This window comes from Gobio gobio (assembly GCF_949357685.1).
Source record: "Gobio gobio genome assembly, chromosome: 16".
Classification (NCBI taxonomy): Eukaryota; Metazoa; Chordata; class Actinopteri; order Cypriniformes; family Gobionidae; genus Gobio; species Gobio gobio.
This window is the reverse complement of record NC_137109.1, coordinates 26704442-26725580: the sequence shown is the minus strand read 5'-3', so window position 1 is coordinate 26725580 and position 21139 is coordinate 26704442. Positions and strand designations below refer to the sequence as shown.

The 21139-nt window shown below is 39.0% G+C and overlaps 1 protein-coding gene across 1 annotated transcript in view; it reads right to left on the bottom strand.

The window, feature by feature from the left end:
• The window catches only part of mid2 (midline 2), a 218015-nt gene extending 197618 nt beyond the window's left edge, over positions 1-20397 (bottom strand). The window contains exon 1 of the mRNA XM_079839415.1: positions 20105-20397. The gene's annotated coding sequence lies outside the window, so the exon portion shown is untranslated. The remainder of the gene's footprint in view (positions 1-20104) is intronic.
• Between the last annotated feature and the right edge of the window lie 742 nt (positions 20398-21139).

The window sequence follows — 21139 nt, the reverse complement described above, 5'->3', positions numbered from 1 at the left end:
TACACCTCCTCAGTATTGGATCATATCAATACCACCATCGACAGTGTTACAACCCAGAAACAGATCACCACATACCCAAATCAGAAGCCTTGGATGAACAGGGAAGTACGACTCCTGCTGAAGTCACGCAATACTGCCTTCAGATCAGGAGATGCACAAGCCTACAGCGCATCCAGGGCAAACCTGAAGAGGGGCATCAAAAAGGCCAAGCACTGCTACAAGCTTAAGATTGAGGGTCACTTTTCCAACTCTGACCCTCGACGCATGTGGCAGGGCATCCAGGCCATCAGTGACTACAAACCCCCCCACTCCACCCCCGCAGCCACTGATGTCAACTTCCTGAATGAGCTAAATTACTTTTATGCTCGTTTTGAAAGAGACAACAGAGAAACTGCCACCAAGCTCAAACCCTCAGCTGACCACCCACCAATCACACTCTCCACCACAGATGTCTGCAAGGCACTGAGCCGGATCAGCGCGCACAAGGCTGCTGGACCAGACAACATCCCTGGACGTGTGCTCAGGGCATGTGCGGAGCAGCTCGCTGGGGTTTTTACAGACATTTTCAACCTGTCTCTCGCCCAAGCAGCTGTACCATCATGCTTTAAACGCACTTCCATTGTGCCAGTGCCGAAACACTCCAGCCCGAGGTGCCCTAATGACTACCGCCCTGTAGCACTCACACCCATCATTATGAAGTGCTTTGAGCGGCTGGTCCTGGAACACCTAAAAGACTCTATACCATCCACATTGGACTCACACCAGTTTGCCTACCGCAGCAATAGGAGCACAGAGGATGCCGTTTCCATGGCACTGCACTCTGTGCTCACCCATCTGGACAGTAAAAACACTTATGCACGCATGCTGTTTGTTGACTTCAGCTCAGCATTCAACACTGTCATCCCATCCAAGTTAATTGCCAAACTTGGAGACCTGGGCATCAACTCTTCAATGTGTAACTGGATTTTGGACTTCCTAACTGACAGACCCCAGAATGTTCGATCAGGATCCACCTGCTCCACATCCATCACACTCAACACTGGTGTACCACAGGGCTGTGTGCTAAGTCCGTTTCTCTACTCCCTCTTCACCTCCGACTGCAAGCCTGTGTATGGAACTAATTCCATCGTCAAGTTTGCGGACGACACTACGGTGATTGGTCTCATCAGCAACAACGATGAGACTGCCTACAGGGAAGAGATCCAGCACCTGGCCACATGGTGCGCTGATAATAACCTGCTCCTCAACACCACCAAAACGAAGGAGCTCATCGTGGACTTCAGGAAGGAGTCAAGAGGCACACACGACACCATCCACATCAATGGAATGGCTGTTGAGCGTGTCTCCAGTTTCAAGTTCCTGGGGATCCACATCTCGGCGGACATGTCGTGGACGACCAACACCTCCAGCCTGGTCAAGAAGGCTCACCAGCGCCTCTTCTTCCTGAGGACACTGAGGAAGAATCAGCTCTCCTCGGCCATCCTGGTGAACTTCTACCGCTGCGCAATAGAAAGCATCCTGACCAACTGTGTGGCAGTGTGGTATGGGAGCTGCTCTGTTGCGGAGCGCAAGGCACTGCAGCGGGTGGTGAAAACTGCCCAGCGCATCACAGGGACTCCACTGCCTGCCATCGAACACATCCAGAGGAAACGCTGCCTGCATCGAGCTCGCAGCATCCTCAAGGACTCCTCTCACCCAGCCCACAGACTGTTTTCTCTCCTGCCCTCCGGCAGGCGTTTCAGGATCCTCCGGACCAGGACCAGCAGACTAAAGAACAGTTTTTTCCCCAGAGCTGTCTCTTTATTGAACTCAAACCCCCGTTGATCCACTTCCCTCATAAACTGATAACTCTCCTACCTCACATCTGCCTTCACTTTGTTATTTGCACTACTGACTGTTTATTACAGTAACAACTGTTTACTTATGCATTCTGCACCACCATACCGTAACTGGATAATGCTCATCTGCACTGCCGACTGTATTTACAGTAACAATGTTTACATTTGCATTTTGCACCGTACTTCTAACTGGAATATGCAACCACTTTCCACTGCACTTTTACACTTTCTTTCGGATAGCTCTGTCCATAATTTATTGTACTAACTTAATCCACTGCTATATTCCTCATATTAGCCTAACATATTATTGTATACCTCTAACTGTAAATTCTGTTCAAGTAATAACCGTCTGTATATTTATTCATAGTACATAGTCACCTGTAAATTCTGTTTATAGTAATAGCCATCTGTATATTTATTCATAGTACATATTCACCTGTAAATTCTGTTTATAGTAATAGCCATCTGTATATTTATTCACTGTATATATTCATCTGTAAATTCAGTTCTACTTATAGTAATAACCATCTCTCTACTTATACATATTTATATATATTCAGAACATTTTTATGTCCTGCACTTACGCAACCATTGTATATATCCTGCACTTGCTGCTATTGCACTTCTGGTTAGACCTAAACTGCATTTCGTTGCCTTGTACTTGTACTTGTGTAATGACAATAAAGTTGAATCTAATCTAATCTAATCTAATGCCATTCTTTTACTAATCCAGAGCGTTCCTCTTTTAGAACGCATAACCTCCTCATTTCTACAAGGTGCATTCAAAAAACAGCAGACATTTTAAAAACACAAATGCACAACCTGGCATTTGGCTCTATTAATCACAAATCAAGATCCATCATTTCATAATTACATGGTAGCTATCATTTCATCAGCCAAATAGAAGATTTTTTTACACAGGATCCTTTCAACCATAGCATATCATTTTTTAAGCATAGGTAACAAAGAAAATAATTAGTGCTGAAAATTCAACCTGTATAAAGCTAATTATACTCTGTATTCAAGGGCCGCTTTGTTAGCTGAGGAGACACTGAACCTGCAGTACATGGCAATTTAGAATTGAAAATAAATTACCTATGGCTTAAATGTCATTAAGAGTGTAGCTGTCTGGATTGGATGTGTAAAAAAAATGGCAAGTGTCAAGCTAAGGAATGAAAACTCCATGGTTGAGTTTTATAATGCAAATCTTGGAGACAATTACTTGATAATAAATGAGACAATTTGATATCTGACAATCCAATTTAAGTTGAAGAAAAGCTGTCAAAAATAAACTCATCCAAAACAAAATGGTTGGTCATATATCTGAGTGAATGCCAATAAGCAGTGGTCTAGTCAAAAATGCCTCACAGGAGCGGTTCCTCTTGATCTTATTAATTGGATCACACAGATAGGAGAGGGTAAGTGCATCTGTCCTGTGTACACTAATCCCTTCAATAAAGATTAGCTGTAACATGTAAAGAGCCTTTTTTCTGAGGCAGTTTGTCTCAGGCAAAATCTGCTCAAAAGTAGCCTATCTCAGCTATAAGCTAAAGAAAATTCAAATGAATCATGTTCTTAACTCAAACACTTTCTGTGAGAGAATAAATCACACATTATATGTATATAGCTGAGTTTTGTGATATATCTACACTTTTGGAATGTTATTTGACCAATTAAAATGGAGGAACAGAAAGACATACTGTTGTATGAAGGAGTTTATGTCATGACCAAAAACATCTTTCGAGATACATCTCATTAATTTCTTGCTCTGATCCATGAATTAATTTAGTCTATAGTTAGGATAGAGATCTCTTTATTACAGAATACAGCTCAGTACAGTGATGTACTGTAAGTGTGGGTATTGGAGTGTGCATCCACACTGCCATCTAGTGCATCTGAATGAATCACAATGAATGTGGGCATTAGGTGCATACTTGTTCAACTCTAGAGCAGTTACTTGTCAAGCAATGGACACCTTCTTATCTAAAATGATGTACAGTATAGTTATGACAGGGACAGTCTCTTTGGAGAAAGTGTTCGATTACATAATTAACTCTTTGTTCCACCCCCTTGGTTACCGTTGCTAACAAGCTTTCCAGAATACTTCATAAGAATGAACAGATTTCCTTTTAAATCTATTTTATCTGCAGTTTTGTTAAGAAGATGAAAGTGATTAAAAATGTGAAAATCGATGTAAACGCCAACGTGAACAGAGAAAAAACTAATTTCAAAGCAATTATGAATGAGAGTGAGGGAACATGATGGCTTCTACAATTGTTTTCAACATTTCTACTAAGATAATGTGAACTCATTATCAACACTAAGTTGACATGAATCAAAACATATATGTAATGATGTTATGTTAACATTCATTTACAAGAGCACATAAACAGTAGATGTTCTCACGGATGTTATGATGGCATACATGTTAATTTGAGAATGAGGCCTGACACCGCTTAAAGGTGTCATGAACTGGCTTTTAAATTTTTTTATACTGTTGTCTGAGGTCAACTTATGACGTTTGCGTGGTTTTTGCATTCAAAAACATCCTAATGAATAAGTAATAGGCTATTTTCTGCCCTGGTTTTGAGGCTCTCTCAAGAAACACTTGGTTTTGATGGGTCTTTATCAAACAAACACAATGATTTATCTCTCATCTACCCGTGATTGAATGGAATGGAATTTTTGTATTACTTGGCTCGCCCGATCGGTGGATAAGCGCAAACTAGGGATGGAACGATTACCGGTTTCACGATAAACCACGATAAAATGTACTGACAGTTAGTAATATAATTTAAAAATGAATTATCATTAAAACCGCTCGTGATTATCACGATTTTGAAAACGCGCGGTAAATCCTGTCCAGTCAGCGTCAGTCTGGTGCAGGCGTGCAGTGCGCAACGCTGTTTTTTGAATGAGACGAAATGGCATAAGGCAGTGACAGCACTCGGGGGATTGTTCAGCCTTCTAAAAGGACCAAATCTGAGGTGTGGTCATATTTTGGCTTTTACAAAAGTTCTGAGGGAAACGTTATCGAAGATGGTCACCCTGTCTGCTGAACATGCCAGAATAAAGTCGCTGTAATAAGGGGAAACACTTCACATCTGCGAACGCAAGGCTAAAATCTAAATAACACCTTTATCCAACTTGTTCTTGTCTTCCGTGTGTGCCTCCACGACGCATTAGCGTGAATATGACGCAGATCCGGCGTTCGGACACATGACCCTGAAGCGATTTGTTTACAAGCAGAGGAAGACGCGCGTATCTAAGCTGTTGAATTCTACATTGATCGTGCTTTAGGTCTCAGCGTAGTTCTCAAAATCGGGCTAAAGTGTGCATTTCATGGATTCCCGAACCCCGGCGCTATGTCATATTCTCGCGCATGCGTCGTGGAGGGACACACGGAAGACAAGAACAAGTTGGATAAAGGTGTTATTTAGATTTTTTTTTGCGCACAAAAACTGTTGTCATCGCATCGTAAAATTATTGTAGAGCCACTGTGGTGAGATGGACTTTGTAACAACGTTTTAAGTTCCTTTTATGGGTCTTGGGAGTGTAAATGTACTGAATGCCAATGGAGGCCTATCTGAAGCCTTTCTCAGCCATCAGCTTTCAACAAAAATATCTTCATTTGTGTTCCGAATAACATTGAACGACATGAGGGTGAGTAATTAATGACAGAATTTTCATTTTTGGGTGAACTAACCCTTTAATTAGCTGTTTCAGGTGTGTTTGATTAGGGTTGGAGCTAAACTCTGTAGGACAGTGGGCCTCGAGGACCAGGGTTGAGAACCCCTGTACTAGGATACTGTTTGGGCTCATACACAAAATATGCTAGATTTAAATGTGTCATAGCTGATAAAACACTGATGAGAATATTCCTTGAGAATATATTTACAGAGATAATTAGATATTAAATTTACACTAAATTATTATTATTTATGCGTTATGCGTTGCTATTGACGACGGCCATTATAAGGAAGGAAATCCCACAGAATAGAATCTAGCTCAAAAAAGTGCTTAGAGCTGTTTGATTTATTTGTTGTTTGTTGATTTTCAAATATAAAACTTGTTTAAATGTTTCAAGTGTGTGCATCTGTTCTTTTTTAACACTTTCATTTCATTTGAAGAAAACCGTGATAATATTGATAACCGTGATAATTTGGGTCACTATAATCGTGATGTGAAATATCAATACTGTTTCATCCCTAGCGCGAACCGTACACACACACACACACACACACACACACACACACACACACACACACACACACACGCTCTTGAAGTCAAGAGAGTTATTTCACTATTTAAGATAGCCCGTCGGCAGGCCGGGCTTACGTTTTGGTAGCCCATCTGGAAAACGCATAGCCCCGGGCATTGGGCTTTGCGAGCCCTGGCCCATACATGTCCGAGTCTGATCCCAATTCGCAATGAACCCACAACACCACAAATAAAGGATTCTTCAGCCTTTGACAGCGTGCTAATGTTCAGTTAGACACGTACACATAATCAATATATATCAAACGATCTGTAACAATGCAATACTATCACATATAAAAAACATGTTTACTCACATAAGTGTGGTTAATCTCATCCTGTCTGCAAATCCAGTCTCTTGTGCTCTTGTCTCAAACAAATCCGTGGTTCAATGAAGGAACAGACACGCAATGTCTTCCCCCACGTGAGCTGGATATTCATTAAAAATAAAGTTCATCCATGCATTCATAATATTGGAATCCGAATGAAGCTTATGCGGTATGTTTAGAAATTCGATGCGGTTTAGCTCCATGTAGACCTGTGTTATGTTAGTGGCACGAGTCAGTGGGCGGGGCTACAGAATCAGGTGTTGTTCTTCTTTTGTTGAGGCGGTGCTTCACTACACTCTGACGTCACATAGCCTGGCACATATGAGATTGAGCATTTGCTGGGCCTGGTGTCTATAAAATCTTTTCTTTGACTAACAAGGAAGTTTTCAGCTCTGAAACTTACAGGATATTCTTATATTACCATGACCTTTTATATATCAAAAGCTCAAGGGAAAGTTGATTTCTCAATTCATCACCCCTTTAATCCATACCAGTACCTATTATTGTAATAATTGACAATATTTTACTGTACTAGTAAAAGTTGAGTTTAAAAGTATCCAAACACACCGATCCAAGAACCAATGAAAAGCTGAGAAAACAACAGACAATCATTAACATTTTTAGGAAGGACTCTTTTTTTTTTTTAGCAGATTTTAGCAATCCTATAAGATCATTACATATCACACTGTGCGACATGGATCTATTAAACTTTGGTACGACATGCACTGTAGACTGAGAGTTTAGTCTACAATGCGAGTTTCTATAGAAGAATACAAAAAAAAGATCATGATGAATCACACTTTGGCAGTTGTAGTTTTTATGTGGGCTGGAAAAAAGAGAAAGCGGCGAAAGAGGAAGGGAAATGAGAGCAGTTTTGAGTTTTAGCGCCATGTCGTATTGATTTGATGTCGCTTTTTTATTGGCTGGTCAGTAGACATAGGCCGTAGCATGCTGAATTTCTGACACTGTCAGAAAATTATTGTAACCTATATTTGGTCGCAAGACGTCTTTGAACCTCTCTCATTGTACAACATAGTACCAACGATTAGGAGCCACGGTCACAGAAATGGCCTCGATTGTTTCACAATGGCAATATTTCGCCTGGGTCACCTGAAAATAGTGCAGTGTGTCCCGGGCTTCTTTGTTCTCCTATTGTTCCAATGGCATTGTTAAATATCATAACACATGCTTGCACTAACAGCCTGTTGCAAATATGAGTCAGTGTAAATGTAGTAGTGATTGTTATATAAGGATATACACATTGAGGCTACACTCTGTTGAATATGCAACAAGTCTGCATGAAAAGAGGAAATCATACACATACTCTTTAAGAATTCAAACTGTGAGAAGATGTCTTCTGAGACAGCTTATGAAGGCATTTCTCCATCCAGCAATTCATTATGAATTATTACTCTCTCTGTCTAATGGGGAGAATTTTCAACATATTCAGACAAAATCACCTAATCATCCGAATTAATTTGTACAAACAATATTACACTATCCTAAAGCTTTTATTTAACAAAATTACAAACTAAACATTCCCTGCAAACACCACTTACACAGATATCCTTTACTCACTGATAAATGCTGTATGCCGTTTCTCCACTGCTCTGAATATACTCAGTAAATCTGACACTATTTAATGAGCATAAAATTGCAGTGGAAGTCCATTTACCACCAAATAAAAAACACACTTTGGAAGACAAACTGGCACTCGGGTCATTATGGTTCCATTTTCTCGGCAACGGTGCTCTCGCAGAAAGTGCCTCAGGTGTTATTACGTATCGCGGTAGAAATTCGATAGCCAAGTCCCGTGAGATTGACTCTGGCATAGGTTCAGGTTTGGCCAGCGGGGTGGAAGTGGAAATTGAGCTCTGAGGATCAGAGGGAGGTGAGGTGGAGGGGTGGGGGGGTGTTTACTCGGCACTGCCACTGAACTGTGTGGTTCAACTGAGGGGCAGCCACCTGTCACTAGGCTATCCCTTTACCTCAACCAGTCTTACACAGTTCGGCTCCTTGTTCAGACTCCCCGCCGGCCCTCTGGCAAACACTCCTTCCTTAAGACTCCCATGTGGTCTTCCACATGTCTGGCGTGTGACAAACTGTCAGGTGATGGGATAGAGTGGCCGAAATCAAGCAAAGACTTAAAATATTGAATTACTGTTAGTACATGTTCGAGTTACATACATAAGCTGATAAGCACCAACTACAAATATTGATCCATGATGCATTTGTTAATTGATGTCAAAATGTATTTAGTTAACATGAAGAAGCCACAGGTTCCATTACATTAAAGCTACTGTAGTTTTGCTTCCCTTCGTTCATGAAATACATCACAATTCTCTTACTGTGTTTTCATATTTCATGTCAGTCAATTTAAAAGAGCTAAAGCTTGTCATATGATGCTACTGTGAAGGTATTGCACTTGTACACATATAAACCTGCGTAATATTTCAACTTGGTTCTCAAGGCATCACGAATATCTCATTTTATCGCTCTAAAACAACCAGAAGATTATTTATAGTGCACTTTAAAAAGACACAAAAGCCTCTTTACAAGGAGAGAAAAGGAAAGAAAAAAGCGTTGTGCAAAGAAAATGCATTAAAATGTCATTTCAAATTCCACAAAAGGCAATTTAGCCTCACAAAGACCAGATAAAAAACACTAAAAGATGACAAAAGGGCAATGAGAAGGCAGATGAGACACTAGCGCTAAAATCCACTGAAAATGCAAGGTTATAATGGATGGAAAATGAAAGCAATGTTGTATGTCAGATGGCAGAGGCTGTGCCCACCAGCTGCGGCTGATGACCCGGAGAGAGAAACTGAAGCTGTCATTACTGCGTGCTGAATTCATTATAACAGGAGGAAGTGACACACTGCCATCCTTGAAGTTCTTTTCTACCTAAACAATGTCTTACTGATGAAGAGCAGAGTTCAGGCTGCTCATTTAAGAACAATATGCTTGACAATTAGAAGAGAGAGACTCTGTGTGCTCAGCCTCTCCCTGTTAATTGTAGGTTGTGGGCTTTTCAAAGATGCACCGGCAGTGAATCTGTGGGAAGACAAACTGAACTGAAACAACAAACCATTGTGTTCACACAGTGCTATATTTGAAGAAATATATTATTAAAATGTTATCACATACTGGATTTCTGAATCGTTCTGAAAGGAATATTTCACCCCAAAAGTTCTGTCATCGTTTCATGCTATTTCAAAGCCATTTGAACACAAAAGGGGGATGTGAGGCAGAATGACAGCCTCAGTCAGTATACACCTTCATCATATGGGGAAAAAAAAAGATGAAGATGAGATTTTCAGCCTAACATCTCCCTTTGTGTTCCACGGAAGAACGAGTCGTACGGGTTCTGAACAACATCAGGGTGAGTAAATGATGAGATTAATTTCGAGGTGATCATCTTTAACTTCATCTCTAACAACAGTAAAAGATCAAAGTGTTGATTTAATCTGAAAAGATAAATTATGTCTGATTTGTGAATCACTCTTTTAGTTAGTATCACTTGACTATAAACAAGAAATTGAAATGAAATTGACATGTTGGAGCTACATGACAGCAGCATTTACATAAACTAGTGAAAAACATTGCAATAAACAACACTATTACCCCTTAAATGCATACCTCGGGTCTTAAGTGACCCAGGACATCATTCACTACCCTCCTCCTCATTAAATTTTTCAAGTTCAAAATCAAGTTAGACATCAACCTTCTTAGTATTCCTCAAACAATGTCTTATACACAAGGATGAAGGGACGTTTCACTCATAGTTACCGCAGGCAGAAAACAAAAGAATAGGAAGAATCATCAGCAAAACTAAACTAAATAAACCAACCGAACAAACCAATTCACTAAAGTGAATCAGACTTCTCAATGATAATTAGCAAAGATTCTTAGTCATAAATACACAAAAGTCTCTACAGTACAGTCCCAGTAGTCAACCAGCCACCATGTTTGGAAATATAATTTCCCATACACAAGAACGGAATGTTGTAGATGGATCCAAGATTATCATGTTTCATTTAAGATGGGTAAGATGGGTACAAACTTTCCCAGCATGCCTGGCTGATTCCTTCAGAGGTATGCCAGTTTGCTTTTGTTAATGTTGTGGATAGATTTCCCTTCCCAAGCTCTGGAATCCAGCAGGCTAACTGGGTGGTAACAATGTGAGTCTTTATTCGCTCCTTAAGGCAGAGCAAGGAACGCCTACACATGGCGAGTGCAAGAGTGCACTGATCCACGCGCTATGGCCTTCAGCCCAACCAGGATGACAATTAAACCAGACAAGACAAAACTGCTGGGCTCATACAGAAACACCCAGGAAAATATGACACTTTAGGAGTCACAAATAACTGACTTTCTCTGTCACTAGTTCATGTTGCTGTGCACATGTTTGACTTTAAGCAAAGTGAATTTAGGCGACAAGGAAGTGAGGGAACTAATGACTTACTTTGTAGGATTTAATGCTGCGCTGGCATTGACTAATTACATACATTTGCCGGCTCCTCAACCTTTCCCCATTACCATGAACAGAGAAGTGGGCACATAGTTCATTTCCTGTTCATGTTCAGGGCAGGAATGGGTGGAGAAGAGGGTCCAAATGAACAGCAGGAGATTTGTGATGATGCATCAAAGTAATTAGTCTTTCTTTTTTCTGAACAAGCACTTTTAACTCTTCTGAGTTTGTAGCCCTGGGCGCAGCAATTAACTTATTTATTCTTCCGAATGCAAATATCCAAAATGAAAGTGGTGACCTGACATCTCGTGAAATGTATTTATGACTAACTGCTCTAGCCTCCATCCATGTAATTAATATTTGGGCAAGCAGCAGTCAGAACCAAGAACAGCAAAATGCAAATCACTAGAGTACTTAGTAGAACGGAATCATAAAATATGCATGAGCAGAAAAACCCTTGCTTGTTAGATCTCAATACTTTAGAAAGCTGTAAATGTAACAACAGGTGAAATGCTAAGTAAAATATGACAAATGACACACAGCAAGCAAGTGACAGCTTAAAGCTGGCTTCAGCACACAATTCACCTTAATAGGAACAGGCACAGATAAAAGCAAGGAACAGGGTGAATTGAGGTAAATTTGGCAACTTCTTGACATTTAGTGCATCAATAATTGAATTGTTGATAAAAAAATAATTAAATTCCTGATATCAATATCATGTTAGATATATAAAATGGCTTTCTTACAAGTAACAATAACATTCATGATATCAGAAATTAACATTTTCACTAGTGACAATTGAATTGTTGATATCAATTTACATTTTTACTAGTATCAATTAAATTCCTGATATCAACAATTGAATTTGAATGGCAGCCTATGGTGACATTTCACTAGTGAAAATACAATTACTGCTATCAAGAATTAGAGTTTTTACTAGTTGAAATTCAATTGTAGATATCAAGAATTCATATCCTGTGAATGAATAAAAGTCAAAATGGCTTGCCATATCCTGTTAGCCCACATTATAACAACAAAATATCTTGGTTCTGTGAAACGGCAAAACCAATGTTACATATGGAGCGGAAACAACGCAACCTCTGCATTTGTGTTCAGGCCTTCCCGCTTAGGTCTCTTCAGTGCTGCAAAGCTTTTCTAATATTAACACGGGTTCTAACTCTCGCCTGATCATAACCCTTCTTTTTCCTCTGACCTTTTCTCTTTTGTAATATCTCTCAGCCATCTCTCTTTCTACAGTGTTTCTTCAAATCTCCTTGCTCACTCGCTCTCCTCCTCCAACATGAGTGGACATGCCCCAGGGCTCGCAAAATCGCAAAAATTGCATTGTTGACTCTCTTGACTTGTTATCTGAAAGGAAAATAAGATCACGGATGTTTTTGATCATGCCGATTTGTCCGCAGCTGACTAATTTAGCTGGTGTGTGTGTGTGTCTCGTAGTGATGAGTGGATTGTGGTTATATCCGCAGGTCAAGGGGACCAAATAATAAAACATACCCTTGTAATTAATTGAGGGTGGATGAGAGATAAATAATTAATGTGTTGACAGTTAACTGTTTTACCTAAAAATTTACACTAACTTAAGTAACTTTCTAACTTAATGATGGGAAATAGTTTTTCGGGTACTAATTTGCAGAATGTACTAAATTAAAAACAAAAGGAAGGAAAGTCAAGTTACATGTGGGAGCGTTTTAGTGAAATAGTTTAACAGGACAAATCAAGGGTTTTGTAGCCTATGTGATGTGTAATGGCCGTGAAGCACTCTATGTATATGACAAAAAATTAATAAAGCCTATAAGCCTACAGTGGAGAAAACTGCGAAAGTCATTGTGTGTGTGTGTGTGTGTGTATGTGTGTGTGTACGTGTGTTAAAATGTTAAGTGGCGCATAGATTTAGGTTGGTGTTTCAGTTCTCCACAGGCAAAAAAGACAGAGACAGAAAGACAGAAATTCATAGACATTTCAGTTTAGGTAGAACCAAATGTAGAACGAAATCCATTTGTACTGATGATTGTAATTTGATTATTTTGTTTTAAAATGGTTATGAATGATGTTTCGACTCCTATTCAGTTTTCTAAAAAAGAATATTCTGGCTAGTTACATTAATTTCGAGTGCCTGCCCGAAGGGCTAACAGCTATATTGAAATTTTGCAAGCCCTGCGCCCCCTAATGCTGATTGGCTACACGTGTTGTGGTGCTTAGTCCGATCCACTTTCAACAGCGTTTCTCAGAAATCACTTAATGCACCGTTAAGGCAGCTTACTATAGCTAGCTAATATAGGTTGTAAGAATTGTGATAATGCTTGTGTTGGAAATATCAAACATATAATTAATATTTTGCAATAGTGTGCATATGAATTTATATCTTTCATGAAATTACATGAAATATATAAATAATATATACCATACAAAAAGCGATTGAAAGTGAACATTTATAATGTTACAGAAGATTTCTATTTCAAATAAATGACATTCTTTTAAAGTTTCTATTCATCAAAGAATTCTGAAAATGAATGCATCACATTTTCCACAAAAAGCAACGTTGAAAAGTAATAATAAATGATTCTAGTAAATCAGCATTTTAGAATGATTTCTAAAGGATCATGTGACACTCAAGACTGGAGCAATTGCTGTTAAAAAATTTGCTTTCCCATCACAGGAACAAATTACATTTTAAAATGTAATACAATAAATAAAAACGTAGCGTATATTTTAAATTATAATATATTAAAACATTACTGTTTTTACTGTTTCATCAAAAAAAATGCTGCCTTTGTAAGCATAAAAGACTTATTTCAAAAACACTTTAAAACATTTTTGCAACCCCAAACCTTTTTGTATGATAGTGTATACACACAAAATACACAATTTGTAATTGTATAGGTTCCAGCTATTAAATGACATATACTTAACACAGCAAACGTTAAATGTAAAAAAAAAAAGGGGGGGGGGGTTAATTTATATTACAATAAAATGTAATATAAATTTACTTATCTGAAATCAAATATGTTTCTAAAATAAAACATGCTGCAGGCAAATAAAAATTGGGCAATCAAAAGAAACCTTATTATTGAGCCCCATGTGAAAAATGGCCCAATTTTCTTGAATTCATTCTATCAAGACAAATGCTTAGATACTGTAAGGAGACTGTCTGGAAGGAAAGAGTGCAATAATGAAAGTCTGGCCCCAATGGCATCTAATCCACACATAAGAGCTCTACATTACATTGCGTTGGCTGGCTAATGGATAATTAAGGGTCATCTGCTGCCAGAGACCTGTTCTTTTGGTCCACTATTTTGGTCATTACATAAACACATGGTCCCCCCTGGAGTCTAGACAACCCCACCCCGCTGACTGGCATTCTATGGCTCCAAACAAACAAAACAACTAAAACAATAGTATTGTGTTTAAACTTTCCCATTGAGATTACAAGTTTCAACATCTGTGCAACTTCCATCAACTGAAGGTGATACGTTTGACCTTGAGTAAAACCCTTAAATAGACTATCTGTTTTCTTGTTCTTTTTTCCTTTAACACCATTTCAGCCTCTACGTTCATAGTGAGAGCCAGGTTTAGTTATTTTAATAAATAACCAAATATTTGGTTTTGGTTCAAAACCTTTTTAAAAGCATGGGGCGGCAGTGGCTCAGAGGTTCATGTAGGTTGTCCAATAACCAGAAGGTTGGTGGTTCTATCCCCGGTTCCATCTGACCAAGTGTCGAGGTGACCATGAGCAAGAAAAGCGCTGTTGAACGCGCTATATAAATGCAGTTCATTTTTATTTTAAGTATCAACAGAATAAAATAAGTTTCTCAAAGGGGTAGAGGTATTACAGTACAGCAAAATATTTTTAACGAACAGTGACAAGATGAGTTGGTGAATTTTCTTGTCCTATTAAAATCGCTTTGATAATTTGATTTTCATTCTGTAAAAGCGCCAGAAAAGTGCTATATAAATGTAACAAATTAATATATAATTATATTATTATAAAATTAAATATATGTTGTTGTTTTTTTGTATCTGTCTGGTTCAAACTGTTGCCAAACTTTCCATGTAAGTTTAAACACTCAGTTGCGCCCCAAAGCAATTCAATTAATGTCATATTCAAGTAAGAAGAAGTCAAACACTGTCTGTTTGTTTTATGTGGAGAGAGAGGTGTGTTCGCCATGGACTGAAAGACAAACAAATTAAAACCATTTAAATGCCACAGGCTATGGGGTTGTTTGAGTAAACAATGAAGCAAAAGCTAGCTAAGGATCCAGTGGCTGATTCACAAAGTTTACAATAGAAAAAAATGACCAGTCCCAGAAGATATTTGTTGGGGTTGTCTCATGACCCGTTGTCCCCTGACCTTGTCCTGTCATTTTTTTCCCACAGCAACCACTTAGGGATTCATGAAAATGCTTTTTTGTTTGCCGAGGCAGACTGACATTATGTTTTGATGCCGAGAGACATGCAAATCTTTCTGGTTAGGTGAATGTCTCGACATCCATCTCAGTGACACTAATGTGCATTGAGGCTAATGAGCTTATAGCAGCGTTAATTATTTCAGCAGGAGAAAAATGACAATTTGCGATGTCTTCTAAATGTCTTGAATAACAGCTTACACTGCGCCACATCCTTTAAAGTGAGATAAACTGCCACCATACTGAGGCCTGAACGATTTATGGGGATGTCCCGTGTCTCGGAAGGAAAAGGGAAATTATGAAGTCACACAGGATGACATTTTTATGAGGTACCAGTATTGATAAATGGCATAAAACATACTTTTCATTACTTTTGACAAAAAGTATGACATTGAAGCAGTAAAGTCCATGAATCCATTATATAAAATAAAGATTCTTAAAATGTTCTTTGCGACACCTTCAGTGCTCAGTAACTTGACAACCATGTTCAAGTTAGCTATATGTTTTAAAATTCAAATTCTTTTGATAGAGATGTTTCAGATCATTTTGTTGCTTTTTAGGACCCTCAAAGCTCTTTTCTTAAGAACTAGATAATACAAAGTTTTTGTCTTGAATTGTAAGGGTATCCTTAATTAAAAACATTTAGACTGTTGCTTTTAAATGGCATCACATCAGAATCCGTTTATTTGCCAAGAGGGGCTTAATTCCCAAAACTCAATGTGGATCTTGGCCAGCACTGGGCATTTGTGATGAACCGCTCTCAAAAGCACAACTTCACCTCGTCTTGACTCTGGCTCAAAACAAAATTAGTCATACCCATTTCAACAGTGCTGCATTATTTGAAGGCTCTCCTAGAAAAAACTGTGTGCATTATGAGATGGCCTGCCATGCAGTCAGCTCCATTGAGTCATCATTCAGTGAGAGCTCAATAAACAGGACAAAAAAACAGAAGGAGAGTTTAAATCAGCACACTAAGTATAACCGAAAACCACAATATGAACAGTAAATCAGTGTGAGATCACATGCTGGATATGCTAAAAAGCTTATCAAGAGGAAGATAAGGCTAGAGCAAAATATACGAGTCATTCGCATAGATGGAAAATTATCAAATAACCAAGCGATCTCACCTCACTGATACAGTAAACCCGAAAAATGTAGTGCAAGACATTTTTAATCAACCTTTAGGCCTCATTTATATAAGTGCTGGCATGAACGCAGGACTCTCTAATTGAATATTAGACCCCTGACGAGAAGCTAACAACATTAATGGACCCCCTTCCTAATCTCCACCAGATTCCTGGCATCATGGAATCATATCTAAGACATATCTCAATATTTATATATCCTCCAGCTCTTCAGCAACCTTTCTCAGGCTGCCTTGCCTGAGATAAGAATAGTACATAGCCTCAAGAAATACATTTGGCACAGCAGGTCAGCCATGGAAAATTACCTTCTGTGCTTTTTAATATCGAGAAACTTTTCTTCCCTTTGGAGCTGCAAAAACACCAGTGGTAGAGAAGGAAAGAAAGCTCTTAGAAGATGGCATGAGAGTTGATTTTTCCATAAATATACAAGACAATACAAAGAAAGCTTTTGGATAGTGAAGCGTTTATATGGTTTTCTCATGTGTCACGTAACCACATAGGGTGGTCTAAATTGGATGTTTGTTGCTAGTTTAAGAATGCCCTACAATACTGGCAGGAAGTTGAGACTACTCAGCATAAACAGAAGAAAGGCTGAAACAACACTCAAGCCTTTTTTAAACTGCAGTTCTGGGCACCTTTTAACCGCATCTTAGACTGCCAACATGATACCATACCTCCTATTCTAAAAGAGTCACTTCCTCAAGACCAAAACATATCATAGGAGCAACTCTTATTATTATCATCACAAAACTAATTCTATTCTTCCTAAAAAATATATTCAAGGACTGGTTCCAAGTGGTGCAACTGAAATGCGGTACTGTAAACCATTATGCCTGAAATGCATAACCATATGAATGTCAAATCAGTGTTGACAGCACAACCGGTGACACAGGTGTCAGTCCCCAGTGGATATACAATAATCTCAGTGTTACTATGGGGATGACAGTACTTTTATGAAGAAATAGCACTAAAATAACCCTGCAGTGCACAACAATGCATTGTAACCTATATAATATATATTTAGATGTGGTATGAAATTAAAACTAGCTGGCTACAAACACATACCCCACATGAACTGCTCTGTCTGAATGAAAAACAGTCATTTTCAATATGGGGGCGGGAAATATGCTTCCTATCGCTAAGGGCAGGAACACCTCCACACCGTTCTGATATTTCTACCATGGGAACAAAGCATGTCAATTTGGTTTAGATACTGACAAACACATAAGCCACTGAAGCTGTCCAAGATATAAAGGAATAGCAAAATGAAAAAAAAAAAAAAAAAAAACATTTACATTTACCATGGAAGACATAGCCTAAGAAAAACTACAAAAAAATGGTCACTCTTTTGCAAGCTAATCATTCAATGTACTAGCTAAGCATAACGCTATTGATTAGCATGATACCTTCGCTTGTACGCAAGTGTTCAGTTATACGTTTTTAAGTGTATTATATGTTTTTGTTTGATCAGGCATGACAAACAGCTACCCCCATGGGGTCCTATGGCTGAAAACAACTTAACAGGCAGACCGAATTTTCAGCTAACTCAATGGCTATGTTCAAAACCACCCCCTACACCCTTATAAAGTGCACTTTTGGACAGGCCTGCCATTGTAGTGGAGTCTGAAACCGTACCAGATAGCAGGTACGTCTCTAAGCTGTCTGCTAAAGAGAGCTTAATCTGGAAAACATCTGTTGTACAATCATCTTTTACACATCTTAGAAAAATCAGTCTTAAGGCCTGTTCACACCGGGACGATTTTCGCGCACGCTTATCGCCAGCGTTTTTTATGACGTTTTTCGGCGCGTCTTGAGTGTTCACACCTAAGCGATTTTCACTGGCGCTGCGAAGGCCTGTTCACACCGGGACGATTTTCGTGCGCGTTTATCGCCGACGTTTAACGACGACGTTTATCGCCGACGTTTAACGTCTCGTGACTAAACAATGGGCGCCAATGTGAGTGTGCACACCGACGCGCAAAACGCCACGGGTTCGTTTTTTTATTTTGACGCGGCGCGTTAAAAACTGGCCGACCAATGAGATCAGCGCTTTTGTTCACGTGCCTGGAGCTGCTGAAGTGACAGTAAAACACGACTTGGTGGCGCTCAAGCACAAAACGGTCTTGCCGAGCACACATTGATACGACGAAGAAGTAGTAAGTAGACAAAGAAGAAGATGAGCTGCCAATGCTGCTTGCCAGTTAGCAAAAAGTGTGTGAATGGTCTTGCCATAGACATAATATATCTGTGGTTTTAGCAAGCACAATAAATACTATCTCTCTTCTTCTTCTGTGTGACAAGCGAGTGTCAGAAGCGTAAAGTGCCGCAGCACCACCTTGTGTACCGGGAGTGCTATATACTGAATGTGCACATTCACTCGGCGCATCGCCAGTGAAAATCGATTGGGTGTGAACACTCAAAGCGCGCCGAAAAACATCACGAAAAACGCTGGCGATAAGCGCGCGCAATATTTGTCCCGGTGTGTACAGGCCTTTACATTCTAAACCATAAACACCGTAAACACATTTTCTAAATGTCTATTTAAAAACTGACAGGAAATGTCTTCATAGGTATTGCAAATGAACAAACACTATACATCTTGCAGATGTAAAGCAGACATCAAATAGACGTCTCATTGATGTACATGGACATTATCAAGTGCACTCATTCAATCTCATATGCACCTCAATAAAAAGTGTACAAGGTAAATAACAACTTCAATTTCCTCCTACTGGAAGACCATGAACTATTTTTATAACTATTCTCTAATTTGCCATTTGAAGCATTATAACTTCAGACCCGTCACTATCAATATAATGAGAAGAGCAGGCACGGTTTTTCTTTAAAAATCAACCTTTAGCTACACAGAAGAAAGTCATACGGTCTAGAATGAACATTTATTCTATGAGAGTGGAAAAAATTACAGTATTTATAGGCTATCTCTGGCTGAACTCTTAATTTAACAAACAGTTTAGCCTATGTAGCCATAAAACGCAAGTTCACCTCTCCTTGGTGAACGGTATTTCTGCATTCTATTCTATGTTTTCTGTACCCCATCTCTCTTTCAAGACATCTAAAACTTCCATACAAATTACATGGGGATAGCCTACTGAAAAATGGAAAAACAAAAACTCAAGAGGCGAGAAAGCGGCAGAAATAGGACCATGTTGTTGCACGTTATCCAGAAGCTTTCATCACCGGAGAAGTCACATGTAGTCTTACCTGCTGTATTTTGTATAGTGTAGCTATAGAAAAACACATAATTCTAATGCAAATACAAATAATGTATATTATTAAACCGGATAAAACGTTTCTATAATGTCGATATTGTTAAATGCAGAGTAAACGTTGTTCTTGCACGTTATCCAGAAGCTTTCATCACCGGAGAAGTCACATGTAGTCTTACCTGCTGTATTTTGTATAGTGTAGCTATAGAAAAACACATAATTCTAATGCAAATACAAATAATGTATATTATTAAACCGGATAAAACGTTTCTATAATGTCGATATTGTTAAATGCAGAGTAAACGCTTGCATTAAGAGTTGTTGTTGCTTAATGGAAAATGCTAAATACGGTCTGTTACGTTTTAAGTGTTCAAAAACTTATAAAACTGTAGAATTCCGTGTAGGCTACTTACCTTGATTTGTAGTAACAGTGTTTCCACTTTTTTTGCGTATGTTGTTGCAAACAGCAGCGTTGATGTTACACCGAGAAAGCGGATTGTGTTTGTTGTGATTGAGATGCGCGCAGAAGTTTATGGAAATCAGTCGCCAGATTGCCAATCCTCACGTGCATTTTCCTTCGCCTTGAGCAAGCAATAAACACGCACAAATACAGTCAGCTCTGTGTTGACAGCTTCCTTATTGTAACAATCAAGTCTGAACGACGTGCTTGACGCTACACCTCCTATTCCACGGGCTCCACAAGCACAACTACTCCCCACGGACACGTGATCATCCCACGGGAATAGCTCTCATCCCTCCCTCACCGGCAGCTGGGATCGGTTACACCGGCATCGCTTCGGCAGGACACGTCCTTGAGTTCGGCTTTGTCGATTCAGTTGCGTCCTTCTTGATGGCATGTGCACAGCATGTATTGGACAATGGAAACCATTTGACAACCATTGACATTGAAAACAGTTTGAGCTGACTGCATACGGATATCGATCTGGTTATGTAAACAGAGATATCGACTAAATATAGGCTACATTCAGTCAGAAAATGATTGGGGTATGAACGGGTCTGACCACCCTACTTTTAGGCTAAATAGTCTATTAGGCTATGTCTTAGTAGGCTCTAGAAGTAGCCTATGTCCCTTTCAAGTTCTGTAACCAAAAAAGTTAGGTTACAAGTTAACCAAAGCTCGCATTTTCACCTGATAAATAATAATAACAATACAAAAAGATGGTAACCATGGAAACAGTAGGCTGCACTTATGTTCATTTCAGGATGGAACAATATAGTTAGGCTATATCAAAATTATTTAGATTAGAATAATATATATTATACATATAATATATTGTATACATTGTTGATTTAAATATCACAAATATATGGCAGATAAAGGAATATTTGGATTTTGTTAAACAAACATATTGCTTCCCAGAAATTTCCGATTGAAATCCCATTGGAAAGTAAGTGGATTATTCAAATTCCCTGACTTTACACTGGTA